Source organism: Columba livia, chromosome W (genome assembly GCF_036013475.1).
Source record: "Columba livia isolate bColLiv1 breed racing homer chromosome W, bColLiv1.pat.W.v2, whole genome shotgun sequence".
Classification (NCBI taxonomy): Eukaryota; Metazoa; Chordata; class Aves; order Columbiformes; family Columbidae; genus Columba; species Columba livia.
In genome coordinates, this window is record NC_088641.1 from 9,340,939 (window position 1) to 9,358,814 (window position 17,876).

Here is a 17,876-nt window from a genome sequence, read left to right on the forward strand (position 1 = left end):
CGTGGCTTTTGCAGGCTGAAGCTACAGCTTCTCCGCAGAGTTCCTCTGCCAAGATCGCTGCAGATAACATTACTTCTCCAGCCTCAAAGGCTAACAAGGCAGCCCCCCCTTCTTCACACACTGGGCACTGTTGCTGCTGTAACCACAGTAACCACTGTGACAGTCATTCAGACTCTGGAAATGAATCAAATGATGGTGAACCCATATCAGCATCAGTTGCCAGTTGTAAGAAAGTCACAAGAAAGACTACCTGTGCAGCAAATGATGGCACAGGGCCAACATCAACCCAAGGGGCATTATCAGGACAGGGAGGAGATGAAGTGACCACCACTCGGTCCTTTTCTCCAGGTGAGCTGAGAGATCTGCGAAAAGACTTTAGTCATCGTGAAGGCGAGAATATTTTAACCTGGCTGCTCTGATGCTGGGACAATGGGGCAGAAACAATTTAATTGGAAGGTGGTGAAGCCAGGCAGCTGGGATCTCTGTTAAGAGATTCCACCATTGATAGGGCAATTTCAAGAGAGTCTAATGCCACTACTCTCTGGACCCAACTCCTGGCAGCTATGAAAGTAAGATTTCCCTACAAGGAAGATTGTATATCCAAGTTAGGGAAATGGAATACTATGGAGAGAGGTATTCAGTTCCTGAGAGAATTAGCTGTGCGAGAGATCATCTATTTTGGACCAGACAGCCAAGAGGGGACAGACCCAGATAGAATCAATTGTACACGACCTCTGTGGCATATATTTGTACAAAGTGCACCCCCTGCATATGCTAAGTCATTGGCAGGAATGGTCTGGTCAGCTGGAGGTGTACAAGATATTACTGAAGTGATTGAGCAGCTCCGGAACTTTGAGGACAGCCTTGCTGGCTCTCTACGGGCTTGTGTCTCTGCTGTAGAGAAACTGTGTGAAAAATCTGATGACCGGTTTGAAAAGCTGTTGCAAGAAATCAAAGAACTCAGAGAGGACACATACCATTCACGACCTTCACGAACCTATGTTTCAGCTATTAGGAAAAGGCGTTTCCAATCTCGAGAGAGAGGACAGAGGCGGCCCACAAAAAGAGGTTCACTGTGGTTCTTCCTACATGAGAGGGAGAAAACATGAATAAGTGGCATGGAAGACCTACCTCAGAACTTCAAGAACGAGTACATGAGATAAAAGGAAAAACTCCTAGGAAGGTGGCTGCTCCAGTTTACAAAAGGAGCAGAAGAGATTCTGATGCTCTTGAAGGAACCTCTAATTCACACCCAGAGACTGTGCAAAACAGAAATTAGAGGTGCCCTGCCTCCAACCAGGTGGAGGAAAGGGATAACAGAGTTTATTGGACTGTACAAATACGATGGCCTGGTACAACACACCCCCAGGAGTACAAAGCTTTGGTGGACACTGGTGCTCAGTGCACGATTATTCCTTCTAATTATAAAGGAACGCAATCCATCAATATTGTTGGAGTGACTGGGGGATCCCAGGAACTGACTGTTGTAGAGGCTGAAATGAGCCTAAATGGAAAAAACTGGCAAAAGCATCCCATTGTGACTGGTCCAGATGCTCCGTGCATCCTTGGCATAGACTACCTCAGGAGAGGGTATTTTAAGGACCCAAAAGGGTATAGGTGGGCATTTGGTATAGCAGCTGTGGACACTGAGAAAATTGAACAGCTGTCTGTTTTGTCTGGTCTTTCAGATGACCCTTCTGTTGTAGGACTGCTGATGGTTGACGATCAGCAGGTGCCAATTGCTACCACAACAGTGCATCGCCGGCAATATCGCACCAACCAAGACTCATTGATTCCTATCCAGAAGTTGATCTGTCAATTGGAAAGCCAGGGTGTGACCAGTAAGACTCGCTCACCTTTTAACAGCCCAATCTGGCCAGTGCGTAAGTCTAGTGACGGGTGGAGACTAACTGTAGATTATCGTGGCCTGAATGAAGTTGCACCACCACTGAGTGCTGCTGTGCCTGACATGTTAGAACTGCAATTTGAACTGGAGTCAAAGGCAGCTAAGTGGTATGCTACAATTGACATTGCTAATGCATTTTTCTCCATTCCTGTAGCAGCAGAGTGCAGGCCACAGTTTGTTTTCACCTGGAGGGGCACCCAGTACACGTGGAATCGCTTGCCCCAGGGGTGGAAACACAGTCCTACCATCTGCCATGGACTGATCCAGACCACGCTGGAGCAAGGTAAAGCTCCAGAACACTTGCAATATATTGATGACATCATCGTATGGGGCGACACAGCGAAAGAAGTCTTCGAGAATGGTGAGAGAATAATTCAGATTCTTTTGGATGCTGGTTTTGCCATAAAACGAAGCAAGGCCAAGGGACCTGCACGAGAGATCCAGTTTTTAGGAATAAAATGGCAAGATGGCCGTCGTCAGATCCCAATGGATGTGATCAACAAAATTGCAGCAAAGTCTCCACCTACTAATAAAAAGGAGACACAGACTTTCTTGGGTGTTGTAGGTTTTTGGAGAATGCATATTCCTGACTACAGCCAGATTGTAAGCCCTCTCTATCGAGTGACTCGTAAATAGAACCAATTTGAGTGGGGCCCTGAACAACGACAAGCCTTTGAACAAATGAAGCGTGAGATAACTCATGCAGTGGCCCTTGGACCAGTTCGGACTGGACTAAATGTTAAAAATGTGCTCTACACTGCAGCCGGAGATAATGGACTTACCTGGAGCCTCTGGCAGAAAACACCAGGAGAAACCTGAGGTCGACCCTTAGGTTTTTGGAGTCGAAGATACAAAGGATCTGAGGCCAACTATACTCCAACTGAAAAAGAGATACTAGCAGCATATGAAGGAGTTCAAGCTGCTTCAGAAGTGATCGGTACTGAAGCACAGCTCCTCCTGGCACCTCGACTGCTGGTGCTGAGCTGGATGTATCAGACCTACGCCCTGGGCGGGGCAGGCTGAGAAATGAAGAAGGCCTTGACACTGTGCAAGGACTGCTCAGAAACAGCTAAAACACTGGTGTATTATCAACACTGTTTTGGTCACAAATCTAAACCACCAAACTGTACAGGCAGCTATCAAGAAAATTAACTCCATTCCAACCAGACCCAGTATGATCTCCACCCCTTATTCCATGCCATTTGTATCATGCTCCGGTCCTACAGTATTCAATACAGTTTCATTGATGTTCCAAAAAGTGGGATCGTTACCTGGTGTGCAGATACCAATTCACACCCAGGGTCAAGGTATTTGCTTTATTTACTGTTCTGTGCAGAAAAGGGTGTTAGGCAATCTTTCGCAAAGCTAGCACAGCAGAAGCAGGCTGTGTTATGTATTTATGCATTTCAATTTTTAACCACTCGTAACATCTTATACATATTTATGTCTACTCAGAGTTCATTGGTCTAAACTTTGCTCACTTTGGTTTAAAGGTACAATCCATTTTTATTCTTTTATGTATGCTCAGTGAGTAGTGGGCTGTTCGAAGTAAGGGGCATTTTTTGAGTCAGAGGTCATGTTTTCCCCCCACCGCCGTTACCTTTCCCCTAGTTCTATACCCTTTGTTTCAATTTGTCCTTTGGTCACCAAAACTTTTAATTCCTCATTTATATTCATTTTTATCCTTCAGGGGAGAGTTAAACTTCAAGCAAAGTTTCAACCAAGCGAGCATCTCCACATAATACTAATCCTAAGGTCTAGGCAAGAAATCATTACATTTACAGTCATACAGCAGCAAAACCAACTCAAATTACTTGTTCAACTGTATCAAAATTCAAGAACCAAGACATCTGTGGCAGATGCACAACCCCCCTCTCTCCCCCTCCCTTCCTTCAATATGGAAAGTGCAGACACATTTCCCCCCTCTCCTGCAATGGGGTTAACAGCTTCCTTTGATCCCAGGGCCCATTGGCCAGGGTCATTAAGAGAGAGGGGTGGGGGCACAGAGGCGCCAAGGAGCCACTGGGCGTCCACAGCCAGAGTGGGGGTGCTTAGAAGCTTCAGGGCACCCCACAGCCAGAGTGGGGGTGCAGAGAAGCTTCTGGAATGACCACAGCCAGATCTGACAAAGCTATATAAATGGGACCCCCAACGAGGCCAGCCGCCAGTTGTGCGGACCTCTTGCAGGCTGCAGCCAAGAGCCCTCCCCCTTAGGCAGGATGGCTGCCTAAGGTAATCTCCTGGGACCGGGATTCCCCCACCAAGCCACGTGGGTGAGTGATAAAATTTTCTTTAATAATTCCTTGCAGGATCGTGGGTACTTACTCTGTGCTTAAATATAAGCACGTGTATTTTCTTTAATCATTCCTTGCCAGATTCAGGCAAGTGTATACTTTTCCTGGAGTCAGGGACGGCTCTGGCATTGTTTTTGGTGAGCCACAGGTATGCACACTGTGGATCTCCATTGTTATTATTTGCTGCACCTTTAATAATTACCTCGACTGATACTCGAACCTGTATTTATGTCACTATTGGAGGGCTAAAACCCCATCTTCCACTGGTTAATCTGCTGTACCTTCTTTACCGAATAAAAGTTTGTTTTGGACCCTGTTGTCCATCTAAACTAACTTCAGGATGCCTCTGTGACAACATCATCATCAACCACCACCACCTCCTTTGTGGGAACAGCAGGATGTGCGGTTCCAGCTGAAGGGTCTTGGACAGGTTATACAGAAGTATGTTTTTATGAGTGTAAGGAGTGATAGCCCAGGCCAGTGAGAATGATATCTCGGGCCAGAAAACTGCCTCCATTTGTATGATGTGTGAATGTTGGGCCTGGGCATGTGAATGAGTGGGTCGGAACATCACCCACAAGTTATGCATGGGAATGTGATTGAAAAGAGACACAACATGAGTGTGGTGTGTTCGGAATAAGAATTATTGAAAAAACATCCTGTCTAACCTCTTGGTCCAGCCCCATATCTGTAAACCTATAAACTGAGAACTGTTAATAAAAGAGAGCTCAGCTCTGCCTAGCTCCGCTCTCGCTGCTAACAAGAACTCTGTGCCTGTGCATCTCTGTCCGCGTCTGCATGAATCGTTCCTCATCGCCACACCCTTCCCCATCCTTTGGCATATAGACAGACATCATTCCTTTAGTCTATGGGCCATCCCCATTCAAATGTCCATTTAAAGTCCAGTTCATTTAGCCCATGATTTAGGCTCCATCTGTCTTCTGTGCCAGAGAGGCTTTACCTGCTTGGCTTGCTTGATTATGGCATGTGTTTTGCATTCATGGCTAATCTGTGCGATGATCTTGGTGTTCAAGTCTACCCCTTGATCATGAGTCCATCTGTACATTGCATCTCCTTCTAAATACCCTAATGTGTCATGGGCCCACCAAGCTATGAATAGTTCACCCTTACGTTCCCAGTCCAGGTCTACCTGAGCCGCACTTGAATTCTGACTTTCACTTTGCAAACTGACTTGATTTGCCTTTTCCTTCAAAAGTTTCTGCAATTTGTCATGTTGGGCTCCACACAGTAACTGTCCACTTCTGATGTTTTCGCACAACATGACAGGATCCATGAGTAAACGGAGTATATTGATTCTCATTTTCTGCTAATTTATTATACAGTGGGCCCTCTTCAGCACTGATCACCTCCTTGGACAGTGCTCTGAAATCTCTGCCTTCTGGTCAGTCCATGATCTCTGACAGGATTTCTGGATGTTCAGGGTTCCCCATTTGAGCTTATTGCCTGATCAATGCTACTCACTTACTCCACATAGCACCAATTGCATAATGTGTAGGGGGGCCCTCCTTTTTAAATCCCAGCACAGGCAATCAAGGTGCCAAGAGGAACTGTGCTTCTGTATTGATCACTTCTGAAGTGGCTTGAACTCCCTCATATGCTGCTAGTATCTCTTTTTCAGTTAGGGTGTAGCAGGCCTTAAATTCTCTATACCTCAGGCTCTGAAACCCTAGAGGTCAACCTAGTGTCTCTTTTGGTTCTTTCTGCCAGTGGCTCCAGGTGGGGCCATGCTCCCTGGCTAAAGTGTAAAGCATGCTTTGCAAAGCTGATCCTGTACAGATGGGCCCAAGGGCTACTGCAAAAACTATCTCCTATTTAGTCTGTTCAAAAACTTGTTACTGCTCAGGGCCTCAGCTGAAACAGTTCTTTTGGATCAGTTGACAGAGAGGGTTCAAAAGCTCACTGTAACCCAGAATATGTATTCTCCAGAAACACACAACACCTAGAAAAGCTTGTATTTCTTTTTTATTAGCTGATGGGGACATAGCTGTCATCCTATTGACCACACTGTTGGGATGTAGCAATGTCATTCCTGCCATTTTATTTTAATGAACTGGATCTCCCATGCAGGTACTTTGACCAGCTTTCAGATGGGTTTGGATTTTTTTTTTTTTTTTTGCCTTTCTCAAAAACCTTTTCTGCTATGTTGTCCCACACAATGTTGTCAATGTATTGCAGTTGTTCAGGGGCTTCACCCTGTTCCAGTGTAGTCTGGATCAGTCCATGGCAAATGAACTGTGCTTCCATCCCTTGGGCATTTGGTTCTAGGTGTATTGGACACCCCTCCAAGTGAAAGCTAATTGTGGTCTGTGCTCTGCTGCCAAAGGAATAGAGAAGAATGTATTGTCCATATCAGTGGTAGCATACCACTCAGCTGCCCTTGACTCCCTATTGTATTAGAGTTTTAGCATGTCCAGTATGGCAGCACTCAATGGCGGTTTTACTGATAGTTTATTTGAAGGTGAGGCTGACCGGTCTATAATTACCCGGGTCCTCCTTCTTGCCCTTTTTGAAGACTGGAGTGACATTTGCTTTCCTCCAATCCTCGGGCACCTCCCCCATTTCCCAAGACTTGGCAAAGATGTTGGAGAGCGGTCCAGCAATGACCTCAGCCAGCTCCCTCAGCACCTGCGAATGCATCCCATCTGGACCCATGGATTTATGGATGTCCAGACTATTTAATTGCTCCTTAACCCAGGCCTCATCAACTAAAGCAAACTCCTCCATTGACCTGGCTTCATCCGGGGTCTCAGAGGTACAGGGCTCCCCAGGACAGCCTCCAGCAGAGTAGACAGAGACAAAGAAGGCATTCAGTAATTCTGCCTTCCCTGTATCTTCTGCCACCAGGGCACCCACCCCATTCATCAGTGGGCCTACATTGCCTCTGGTATTAGTTTCATCTGCTATGTATTTGAAAAAGCTCTTTTTGCTGTCCTTGACCCCTTTCGCCAGCTGTAATTCTAAGGAGGCCTTGGCTATCCTAGCTGCCTTCCTACATCCTCTAACAGCAGCCTTATATTCTTCTCAAGTGGCCAGCCCCTGCTTCCATGACCTGTAAACTCTCCTCTTCTGTTTGAGCATACCCAACAGATCCCTATTCAACCACGCAGGCCTCCTGGCTCCCTTCCTTGACTTCCTTCGTGTGGGAATGCTCTGATCCTGAGCGTGGAAGAAGCAATCTCTGAATGCAATCCAGCTATCTTGGGCCCCTTTTCCTTCAAGCAGCCTTGCCCATGGGATTTCCCCCAGCAATTGCTTGAAAAGGCCAAAGTTAGCCCTGCTCAAGTCCAGGGTTGCAATTCTACTTGCTATTCTGTTCCTGCCACACAAGATGCTGAACTCCACCATCTCGTGGTCACTGCAACCCAGGCAGCCCTCAACCTTTACTGCTTCGACCAGACTCTCCTTGTTAGTGAGGATGAGATCCAGCAGTGCACCTCTCCTAGTCGGCTCCTCCACCATCTGCATGAGGAAGTTATCATCAATGCACTGGAGGAACCTCCTGGACTGTGGCTGGCTGGCTGAATGGTCCTTCCAGCAAACATCAGGAAAGCTAAAATCCCCCACAACAACCTGGGCCTGTGACTGTGAGGCCACTCTCACCTGCCCATAGAAGGCCTCATCAACTTCCTCAGCCTGATCTGGTGGCCTGTAACAGACGCCTACAACAGTGTCACCCCTGCCAGCCTGCCCCTTGATCCTGACCCATACACTCTCAACTCGCTAGTCATCCACTTCTGGGCAGAATTTAGTACATTGTAGTTGCTCTCTCACATAGAGAGCAACTCCACCACCACGGCTGGCTGGCCTGTCTTTCCTGAAAAGGGCATAGCCATCCATGATCACATTCCAGTCATGTGAACTGTTCCACCATGTTTCTGTAATTGCCACCAGATCATAATCTCCCGACCGAACATAGGATTCTAACTCCTCCTGCTTATTCCCCATGCTGCGCGCATTGGTGTACAGGCATTTCAGGGAGCGAGCAGAGCACACCAATTTCTCCCTAGGGGCATAGGAGGCCACCCGGTCCTCATCAGTTTTAGAATGCTGCCCCACTGGGACAAGCCCAGCTACAACCCCATCCCCCTTCGAGCCTAGTTTAAAGCTCTCCAAATGAGCCCAGCTAATTCCTGCCCCAGCATCCTTTTGCCCCTGCGAGATAAACCTTTCCCGCTTGACACTGTCCGGACTGGTGACTTATAAAACCAACCATTATAAAAAAAATCCAAAGCCCTGCCTGTAGCACCAGTCTTGGAGCCAACCATTTAGAGACTGAATTTTCCTATTCCATCCCACATCATCCCTTGAAGATGGAAGGAGTGAAGAGAAGATCACTTGAGCCCCTGAGTCTTTCACCATCCTTCCCAAGACCTTGAAGTCGTTATTCATTCCCCTCAGACTAAGGGAAGCAGCTTCCTCCCCATCTGCCTGGAAGACCAGCAGCGGGTAGTAGTCTGTCGGGCGCAACAGTTTGGGGAGCACTCTAGCAATATCCTTGATCTGGGCTCCAGGTAGACTACTAACTTCCCTAAGATGAGGGTCAACTCTGCATATTGGGCCCTCTGTTCCTTTCAGAAGGGAATTTCCTATTACAAGCACCCTTCTTTCTTTCTTATCAGAGGCAGTCTTAAGTTGTGAAGTCAACCGCCTCTTCCTATGTGATCTTGTAGGCAGGCTTGGCACCACCTCCTCACCTACCTCTTCTTCAAGATCCAGGGCCTCAAACCTATTACGGAGGGGCACCTGGGGAGACAAAGCAGGCAGGGAGGGGGGCTGCCCGTGACGCCGAACCAGAATACACTTCCAACCCTCCTTGTCTTTTAGGTCCCCTACCTCTGCCCAACAGCAACAAAGGTGGGGCTGTCTCAGGACTTCCGCCTCTGTCAAGAGGGCAGGATGTCCATCTCCTTTTGGGGGTACCTCCCTGTGACCTTTCCAACTGGCACATCAGGGTGTTACTCCACCAGTCGATCTCCCTTTCGCACTCCCTGATGGTCCTCAGCGTCTCACGTCTCAACCTCCCCCTTAAGTTTCGCAACCATGTCGAGCAGATCTTGCACCTGCTCACACCTCACACAGGTGGAGTGCTGGCCTCCATCCCCCAGCAGCAGCAGGCTCTGGCACTCCCTGCAGCCGGAGACCTGAAAAGCCACCGTTTGGGACAGAGCCTCCTCAGTCTGTGTAGCCACAGTCTGTTTGAGACAAGCTCTCCTCCTGGAGGTGACCATGGTCGTCAGCAGTCTGGGATGCTGGCAAAAAGTTAGAGGGGCTGACAAGCGCTCTCTGCACCCTGCTGCACAAGCTACCATACCCGCTGCTGCAGCACAGTGTGGGTAGGACTCACCCACTACACAAGCTGGTTGTTCCTCCCTTGCACCCAAAGGATTTTTCAAGGCAAAGGGAGGGGGTGTGGTCACCGTCACCGTGGGAACGCCCCCCGCCACGTCAGCTGCTCTCTCGCAATGTCTGCCGGGGCTGCGGGGATCGGGATTCGCTGGGAGTCACGCTGTCCCTGTACGTTTCCCTTTGAGCTTCCTAATCTCGACTGATCCTCGTGGTCAGCTGAACCCCGCCGGCTCTGTCTCTCGCTGGGCTGGCTTCGATCAGCTGACTGGGGAGCACGCTGGTCTGGGATGTTCTTTTGTTCTCTGGGACCCCACAGTTCAGTGCTTTTGCGTTTCAAGCACGAGCTGCTGTCCAGGATGGGGGGGGATGTTTTGGCACAAGCTGCAGTCTGGAGTTCATGATTGCTGCTCAGGGGAGTTGTTGCTCGGGAGGTGGGCTGCACATTGGTGTTGCCATGTGATAAGAAATTGCGCTATGTATCCCTCTCTTTGTATATTCTTTTATTATTATTATTCTTATTGTTTATTTGGTTTTCTTTTTGCTGTTCCATTAAACTATTCCTATCCCAACCTGCAAATTTTGGCTTTTGTTTCCTGATTCTCCTCCCCATCCCACCGGGGGTGAGGGAGAGGTGAGTGAGTAGCACGTGGTTCTAGTTGCTGACTGGGAGGGGCTGGGGCTAAACCACAACAATACTAGAAATTGGTTTTGATAGATGATTTTGTATTAGAGTTCTTATTCACCTAAGTGAAGGAAAAATAAGTAAAATAACATTTTCTGAAAAGGAAATCCTACAGACAACCAGCCTTAGAAACAGTGAAGTTAGGTGGAGAAATATTTGTCAAAGTTTTCATAGTAGCCCAAGATATCTGAGTCCCAGGTAGAGGTGTGAAGAGCAAAGGGGACACAGAGGAAGGAAAACATGCAAGCAGGGGAAATAGGCTGTTTGGAAGGTTGTTACTTTAAAATGGCCTTGATACTATGCTTCAAAGATCAATTTGATATTACTATCAAGAGAAAGGAATGAAAACAGTGAGGAATTAGAGTGAGAATAGTTTCTCCTTGCTTTCTCTCATATACTTCTGTGAAATACCCACTTTCTCATTATTGATATATGAATGTCTACCCTGAAAAGCATGTTAGAATGACTTTGTTCTTAAGTCTAGGCAGAGATGTTAAAATATGTTAATAATTTACGTGGTTTTAGTGAAAGCTGTTATTGTGTAGATCCATATCAATAAAAAGCATTGCTCTCACCTGTCACCTGACCTATATTGTTGTAGGTCAAAATAAAAGTTCCTTAGAGTGATTGGCTGTCTCACTGCAAGAATTCAAAGGCTGTTTATCTCGGTTAGTTAAAGACCTGTAATTACAGCACTTTGACCTCAATGAAGGTAATTACTCCATAAAAGCTTTCTACAGGAAACCATACATTAGCCTTGGCTAATTAGCCTGGTATTCAAAAGCTGCTTGTACCACAATGGAGAAGGTTTGACAACACCAGAATGAAATGGCATCTACAAATGTTGCATGAGCTTCCTTCCAGAAAAAGCAATTGTCAATCAATAATGGCTAACAGTGAAATTATTTTCTCAATGGCTTTTAGAACTTGGTTTAAGAACAAACCCCTTTCTCATAGACTGTTTCTCGTGTGGAAAGATGGAAGAAGTGGATGACAGCCTGGGAGACTAACTCTATTATGGGAAAAAGCAGGCGAAGCTGGTTCTGTAAACTTTTCTGTTATTCCTTGTCCTTTTGACAGTGATTAGTCTTCTCATGCTTATTGGTACATTTTTCAATACTTCCTCCTTTCAGTGTCTGTAGAATTTATATTTAGGATGCAGTAGGCTCCCTACATATGGTCCAAATACATTCCAGCAACAATCAAAGAAAAACATAACATTTAATTTGCACTAAAAGTTGTGTCATTTGCACACAAAATAAAACTGGTTTGTGGTTTGGATTTATAGTTCTGACATCCATAGACATATAAATAATGATTAGTCCTGCAGAGATATTTTAAACATATACTCAGCATGTAGCTCAAAATAAACATTTTGGGACTCTTTACTCAGAGCTTATGATTGCTTGCTAACACTGTGCTCTTTTCATCCTCAGTTCTTAGGTTGAAATCATCAGCAATGATTAGTTGGCCTATGCCTACAGGGCACCAAGACAGGTTTGTAGATCTGGGCTTTTTTTATAGTAGTCACAGTTTATCTAATCCACTCTTGCCTGGTCAGCCTTGTCATTACAGCAAACCATAAGCAAACATCTTCTTCTATTTCTTGTTCTTGTGAGAACTTGACAAACTAAAGCTCATTCTCAAAGCAGACATTCTTGGGTGGTCTTAAAAACATTTCCAGAACAGGACCAGCCCCCCAAGTTTTTCATATGGCATGAAAGCACAATTCACCAGCATTCCCTCTAAAGGGTGTCTCACTCAGCTTTTCCCAAAAAACATTGCAGCAAGTCAGTCATTAATTGGTACATCTGCAATGTTCTAGAGCTACACAGATTATTCACGCAAAGCTCACAATCTCACATTCACAGTTTAAGAGGGGGATCCTAAACTAGAGAGAATTATGTCTTTGGAGTAGGGAAAGCCTGATTTCTGTTTATATAAATGCACCTACAACTGTGCACCTATTTCGTTACACATGAGTTCCACAACTAAATTAAATGTATAGAACCATTTGAATGAATGGAAAAGCTATGTTCCAGAAGTCTGGACATAAAAAGTTGATTCTCTGAACTCTGCTCAGGCCATATAATCATATAGGCATGTGTTTACAAAATATGCCTGTTTACTTTATAAATTTTAACATCTGTCTGATAACAGTTCACTTCTACTGTTTCAGAGTATCGAACAAAATGAAATTAATCCATATGGATCCTTCTCAGACTTTGTGAGGACTTCCTTCTCCATAGGGTGCCATGGCACAATGAGGGCACAGTTGAGCTGACTCCTTGTCGAGGGTTAAGATTGCAGGGTGACAATAAAACCCTGGCAGATGTATTGTTAACCTCCTCTCCCCCCCACACTTCCTCCTTTTACCCCTCCCTCTCCCCTTTTCCCACTAAGGACAGGCGATCGGGAGGGAAAGAAGGACAGAGAGAAGAGAGTTGGAAAAATTAAAGATGTTTTACTAATGATACTAATAAGAATAGAGAAAATAATACAAAATATACAAAACCAATCTTGAAAGTCTCAGTAACTGCAGAGTCGGCACCCAAAGTCCTGGATTAGATTCTGCAGCCAACCGGAGCTGGATTCAGTCTCTCACTAGGGTGAGAGACTCTCCTAATGTCGGCCATAAGCAGAAGGGAAAAGGAAAAGGGAAAGGGAAAAAGGGACGAGATCCTCGTGATCTCCCACTTTTATATGAAGTATTCACGTGAATGGAATGTTATACACAGTTGGTCAGTTTCTTGGTCACTTGTTTCTCATCGTCCCTCTCGCGAGATGTCCATCCGTGCTTATCAATAAGTTTGCATTCCATTGCTAGGTTTACCAAAACATGTGTCCAGTTCTCCAGGAAAATGCAGTTAATATGAAGGCTTTAGCTGACAGGCAAAATCACTAAAAGAGAAACTTGTTTTTAACAAAACCAGGACATTCCACCCCTTATAATATGCCATTCACTGAATACTTAAAACTTATCAATACAATCTATCAACACTATCTAATTAATCACTACTACTACAGATATATATATATATATACATATGTACATACATACACAGGAATAATTAATCAGTGGACCATCCTTTGAAAAGTTCATTAAGTTCATTTGTCACAACAGTCTCCCAGGGCAGGAAAAATGGTACAAGTGCATGTCATGACCACTGTTTTTGGGTTAAGGAAGCTAGCTCTGGTTTCATCACCACTGTCTTGATCTGGAAGACACTTATTAAACACTGTTAGTATGGCAATTCACATCCTGCAGTTCAGTATTGAATATTTTCACCTGAACTCAAATCCCCTTGAGGTACACACCGAACTTCTCCATCCTTAAGCATCACCCACCAGGTGCTGCCAGGTCCCTGGGCAAAAACAATCCCAAGAATGGGCTTGCCTTTGCCTGAGGCAGGAGTAACCCAGACTGCCTTTCCTAACATATTTTTCATGTGTACTACAGGGACTTTATCTCCTTCCACAGTACGAAGAATTTCTGATTGGGCAGGCCTGGCTCGATTGGTTGATCCCCTGGTGTTGACCAACCAAGTGGCTTTTGCTAAATGTGAATCCCAGTTTTTAAAGGTTCCACCACCAAGTGCCTTTAGTGTAGTTTTTAGCAAACCATTGTACCTTTCAATTTTCCCAGAGGCTATATGATATGATATATCCACTCAATACCATGTTCTTTGGCCCAATTGTCTAGAATACTGTTTTTGAAATGAGTACCATTGTCTGATTCAATTCTTTCTGGCGTACCGTGTCGCCAAAGGACTTGCTTTTCAAGGCCCAAGATAGTACTTCGTGCTGTAGCATGAGGTACGGCCTATGTTTCCAACCATCCAGTGGTTGCTTCCACCATTGTAAGTACATAACGCTTACCCTGACGTGTTTGTGGAAGTGTAATGAACTTATACTTTAACCATCGCCCCCCATACCATACAGGCTTTAACCGTTTCGCTTGTTTGATTTCGGCGCAAGTTTCACATTCATGAATAACCTGTGAAATAGTGTCCATAGTTAAATCTACCCCTCGATCGCGAGCCCATTCGATGTTTTCCTACAAGACGACAGGATCCATCTGTGAACAGTGCATACTGCTTATCAGTCTCTGAAAGGATATTATACGGTGGTGCTTCTTCAGCACGTGTTACTTCCTCCTCATCTGGAGACATCCCAAAGTCTTTGCTTTCTGGCCAGTCTGTAATCACTTCTAAGATCCCTGGGCGATTGGGATTTCCAATTCGAGCTTGTTGCGTGATCAATGCAATCCATTTACTCCACGTAACATCGGTTGCATGATGTGGAGAGGGAACCGTCCCTTTGAACATCCAGCTCAGCACCGGCAGTCAAGGTGCCAGGAGGAGCTGTGCTTCAGTACCGATCACTTCTGAAGCAGCTTGAACTCCTTCATATGCTGCTAGTATCTCTTTTTCAGTTGGAGTATAGTCGGCCTCAGATCCTTTGTATCCTCGACTCCAAAATCCTAAGGGTCGACCTCGGGTTTCTCCTGGTGCTTTCTGCCAGAGGCTTCAGGTAGGTCCATTATCTCCAGTTGCGATGTAGAGCACATTTTTAACCTCTAGTCCAGTCCGAACTGGTCCAAGGGCCACCGCATGAGTTATCTCACGCTTAATTTGTCCAAAGGCTTGTCGTTGTTCAGGGCCCCACTCAAATTGGTTCCTTTTACGAGTCACTCGATAGAGAGGGCTCACAATCTGGCTGTAGTCAGGAATATGCATTCTGCAAAAACCTACAATGGCCAAGAACGTCTGTGTCTCCTTTTTATTAGTAGGTGGAGACATTGCTGCAATTTTGTTGATCACATCCATTGGGATCTGACGACGGCCATCCTGCAATTTTATTCCTAAAAACTGGATCTCTCGTGCAGGTCCCTTGGCCTTGCTTCGTTTTATGGCAAAACCAGCATCCAAAAGAATCTGAATTATTCTCTCACCTTTCTCGAAGACTTCTTTCGCTGTGTCGCCCCATACGATGATGTCATCAATATATTGCAAGTGTTCTGGAGCTTTACCTTGCTCCAGCGTGGTCTGGATCAGTCCATGGCAGATGGTAGGACTGTGTTTCCACCCCTGGGGCAAGCGATTCCACGTGTACTGGATGCCCCTCCAGGTGAAAACAAACTGTGGCCTGCACTCTGCTGCTACAGGAATGGAGAAAAATGCATTAGCAATGTCAATTGTAGCATACCACTTAGCTGCCTTTGACTCCAGTTCAAATTGCAGTTCTAACATGTCAGGCACAGCAGCACTCAGTGGTGGTGCAACTTCATTCAGGCCACGATAGTCTACAGTTAGTCTCCACTCATCACTAGACTTACGCACTGGCCCGATTGGGCTGTTAAAAGGTGAGCGAGTCTTACTAATCACACCCTGGCTTTCCAACTGACAGATCAACTTCTGGATAGGCATCAAAGAGTCTCAGTTGATGCGATATTGCCGGCGATGCCCTGTTGTGGTAGCAATTGGCATCTGCTGATCGTCAACCATCAGCAGTCCTACAACAGAAGGGTCATCTGAAAGACCAGGCAAGACAGACAGCTGTTCAATTTTCTCAGTGTCCACAGCTGCTATACCAAATGCCCACCTATACCCTTTTGGGTCCTTAAAATACCCTCTCCTGAGGTAGTCTATGCCAAGGATGCACGGAGCATCTGGACCAGTCACAATGGGATGCTTTTGCCAGTTTTTTCCATTTAGGCTCATTTCAGCCTCTACAACAGTCAGTTCCTGGGATCCCCCAGTCACTCCAACAATATTGATGGATTGCGTTCCTTTATAATTAGAAGGAATAATCGTGCACTGAGCACCAGTGTCCACCAAAGCTTTGTACTCCTGGGGGTGTGTTGTACCAGGCCATCATATTTGTACAGTCCAATAAACTCTGTTATCGCTTTCCTCCACCTGGTTGGAGGCAGGGCACCTCTAATTTCTGTTTTGCACAGTCTCTGGGTGTGAATTAGAGGTTCCTTCAAGAGCATCAGAATCTCTTCTGCTCCTTTTGTAAACTGGAGCAGCCACCTTCCTAGGAGTTTTTCCTTTTATCTCACGTACTCGTTCTTGAAGTTCTGAGGTAGGTCTTCCATGCCACTTATTCATGTTTTCTCCCTCTCATGTAGGAAGAACTACAGTGAACCTCTTTTTGTGGGCCGCCTCTGTCCTCTCTCTCGAGATTGGAAACGCCTTTTTCTAATAGCTGAAACATAGGTTCGTGCAGGTCGTGAATGGTATGTGTCCTCTCTGAGTTCTTTGATTTCTTGCAACAGCTTTTCAAACCGGTCATCAGATTTTTCACACAGTTTCTCCACAGCAGAGACACAAGCCCGTAGAGAACCAGCAATGCTGTCCTTAAAGTCCCGGAGCTGCTCAATCACTTCAGTAATATCTTGTACACCTCCAGCTGACCAGACCATTCCTTCCAATGACTTAGCATATGCAGGGGGTGCACTTTGTACAAATATATGCCACAGAGGTCGTGTACAATTGATTCTATCTGGGTCTGTCCCCTCTTGGCTGTCTGGTCCAAAATAGATTATCTCTCGCACAGCTAATTCTCTCAGGAACTGAATACCTCTCTCCATAGTATTCCATTTCCCTAACTTGGATATACAATCTTCCTTATAGGGAAATCTTACTTTCATAGCTGCCAGGAGTTGGGTCCAGAGAGTAGTGGCATTAGACTCTCTTGAAATTGCCCTATCAATGGTGGAATCTCTTGACAGAGATCCCAGCTGCCTGGCTTCACCACCTTCCAATTAAATTGTTTCTGCCCCATTGTCCCAGCGTCGGAGCAGCTAATATGAAGGCTTTAGCTGACAGGCAAATTCACTAAAAGAGAATCTTGTTTTTAACAAAACCAGGATACTCCTCTATGGACTAGTCCAGTATCAATGTTAAAGGTATACCTTCACACAAACCACATATTAACAAAAATATACCTGTTGCATGAAATTGATCAAAATTAAGTACTCTGCTATTTCTTGCATCTGACTCTTCCACAAGAGGCCTCCAAATAAACTGCATCCTCCCATTCCATGTGGATCATGAAGATAGCTTGCATCTTTTGTCCAAATGGAGATTTTTCAGCATGCACAATCTCTCTTGACCATGTCACTGAACACCATTTCCTAGCTTGTTACCTTCATTCCTAGAGTTGACAACTGGTGCCTGGTTTTACCGTCAACCAGCTTCCCTATTCTGTAGTCTCCAGGCTGATTACATGCATAATGGAAGTGTCTGCCTGAGAGATGTAACCTTGCATCCATCCCTGCATGTAGGGTGTAACTCTACACACTGAGAGATGAAACCTCTTCTAATAGAACATTTTGGGTATTGTGCTTCTATTCCAGTTTCTCTTTCTTCAGTTGCTATTTGCTGTGCTAAAGATGCTGATTCTCAAACAGCATCACTGAAGCACCAAGCTATTGCTAAATGCTCTCTCTCAAAAAAAGGCAAAGCACATTTATAATCATTGCTACCTTGCTGTCTAATCCCACCAAGAGGAGGAGAGAGTTGACTCAGATTCGCCAATCCTCTTGGTTGGAACTGAGTATATACGATACTTAAGGTCCAAAACCAAAGACTTTTATTTTGTAGCTTGGCTCAATTGG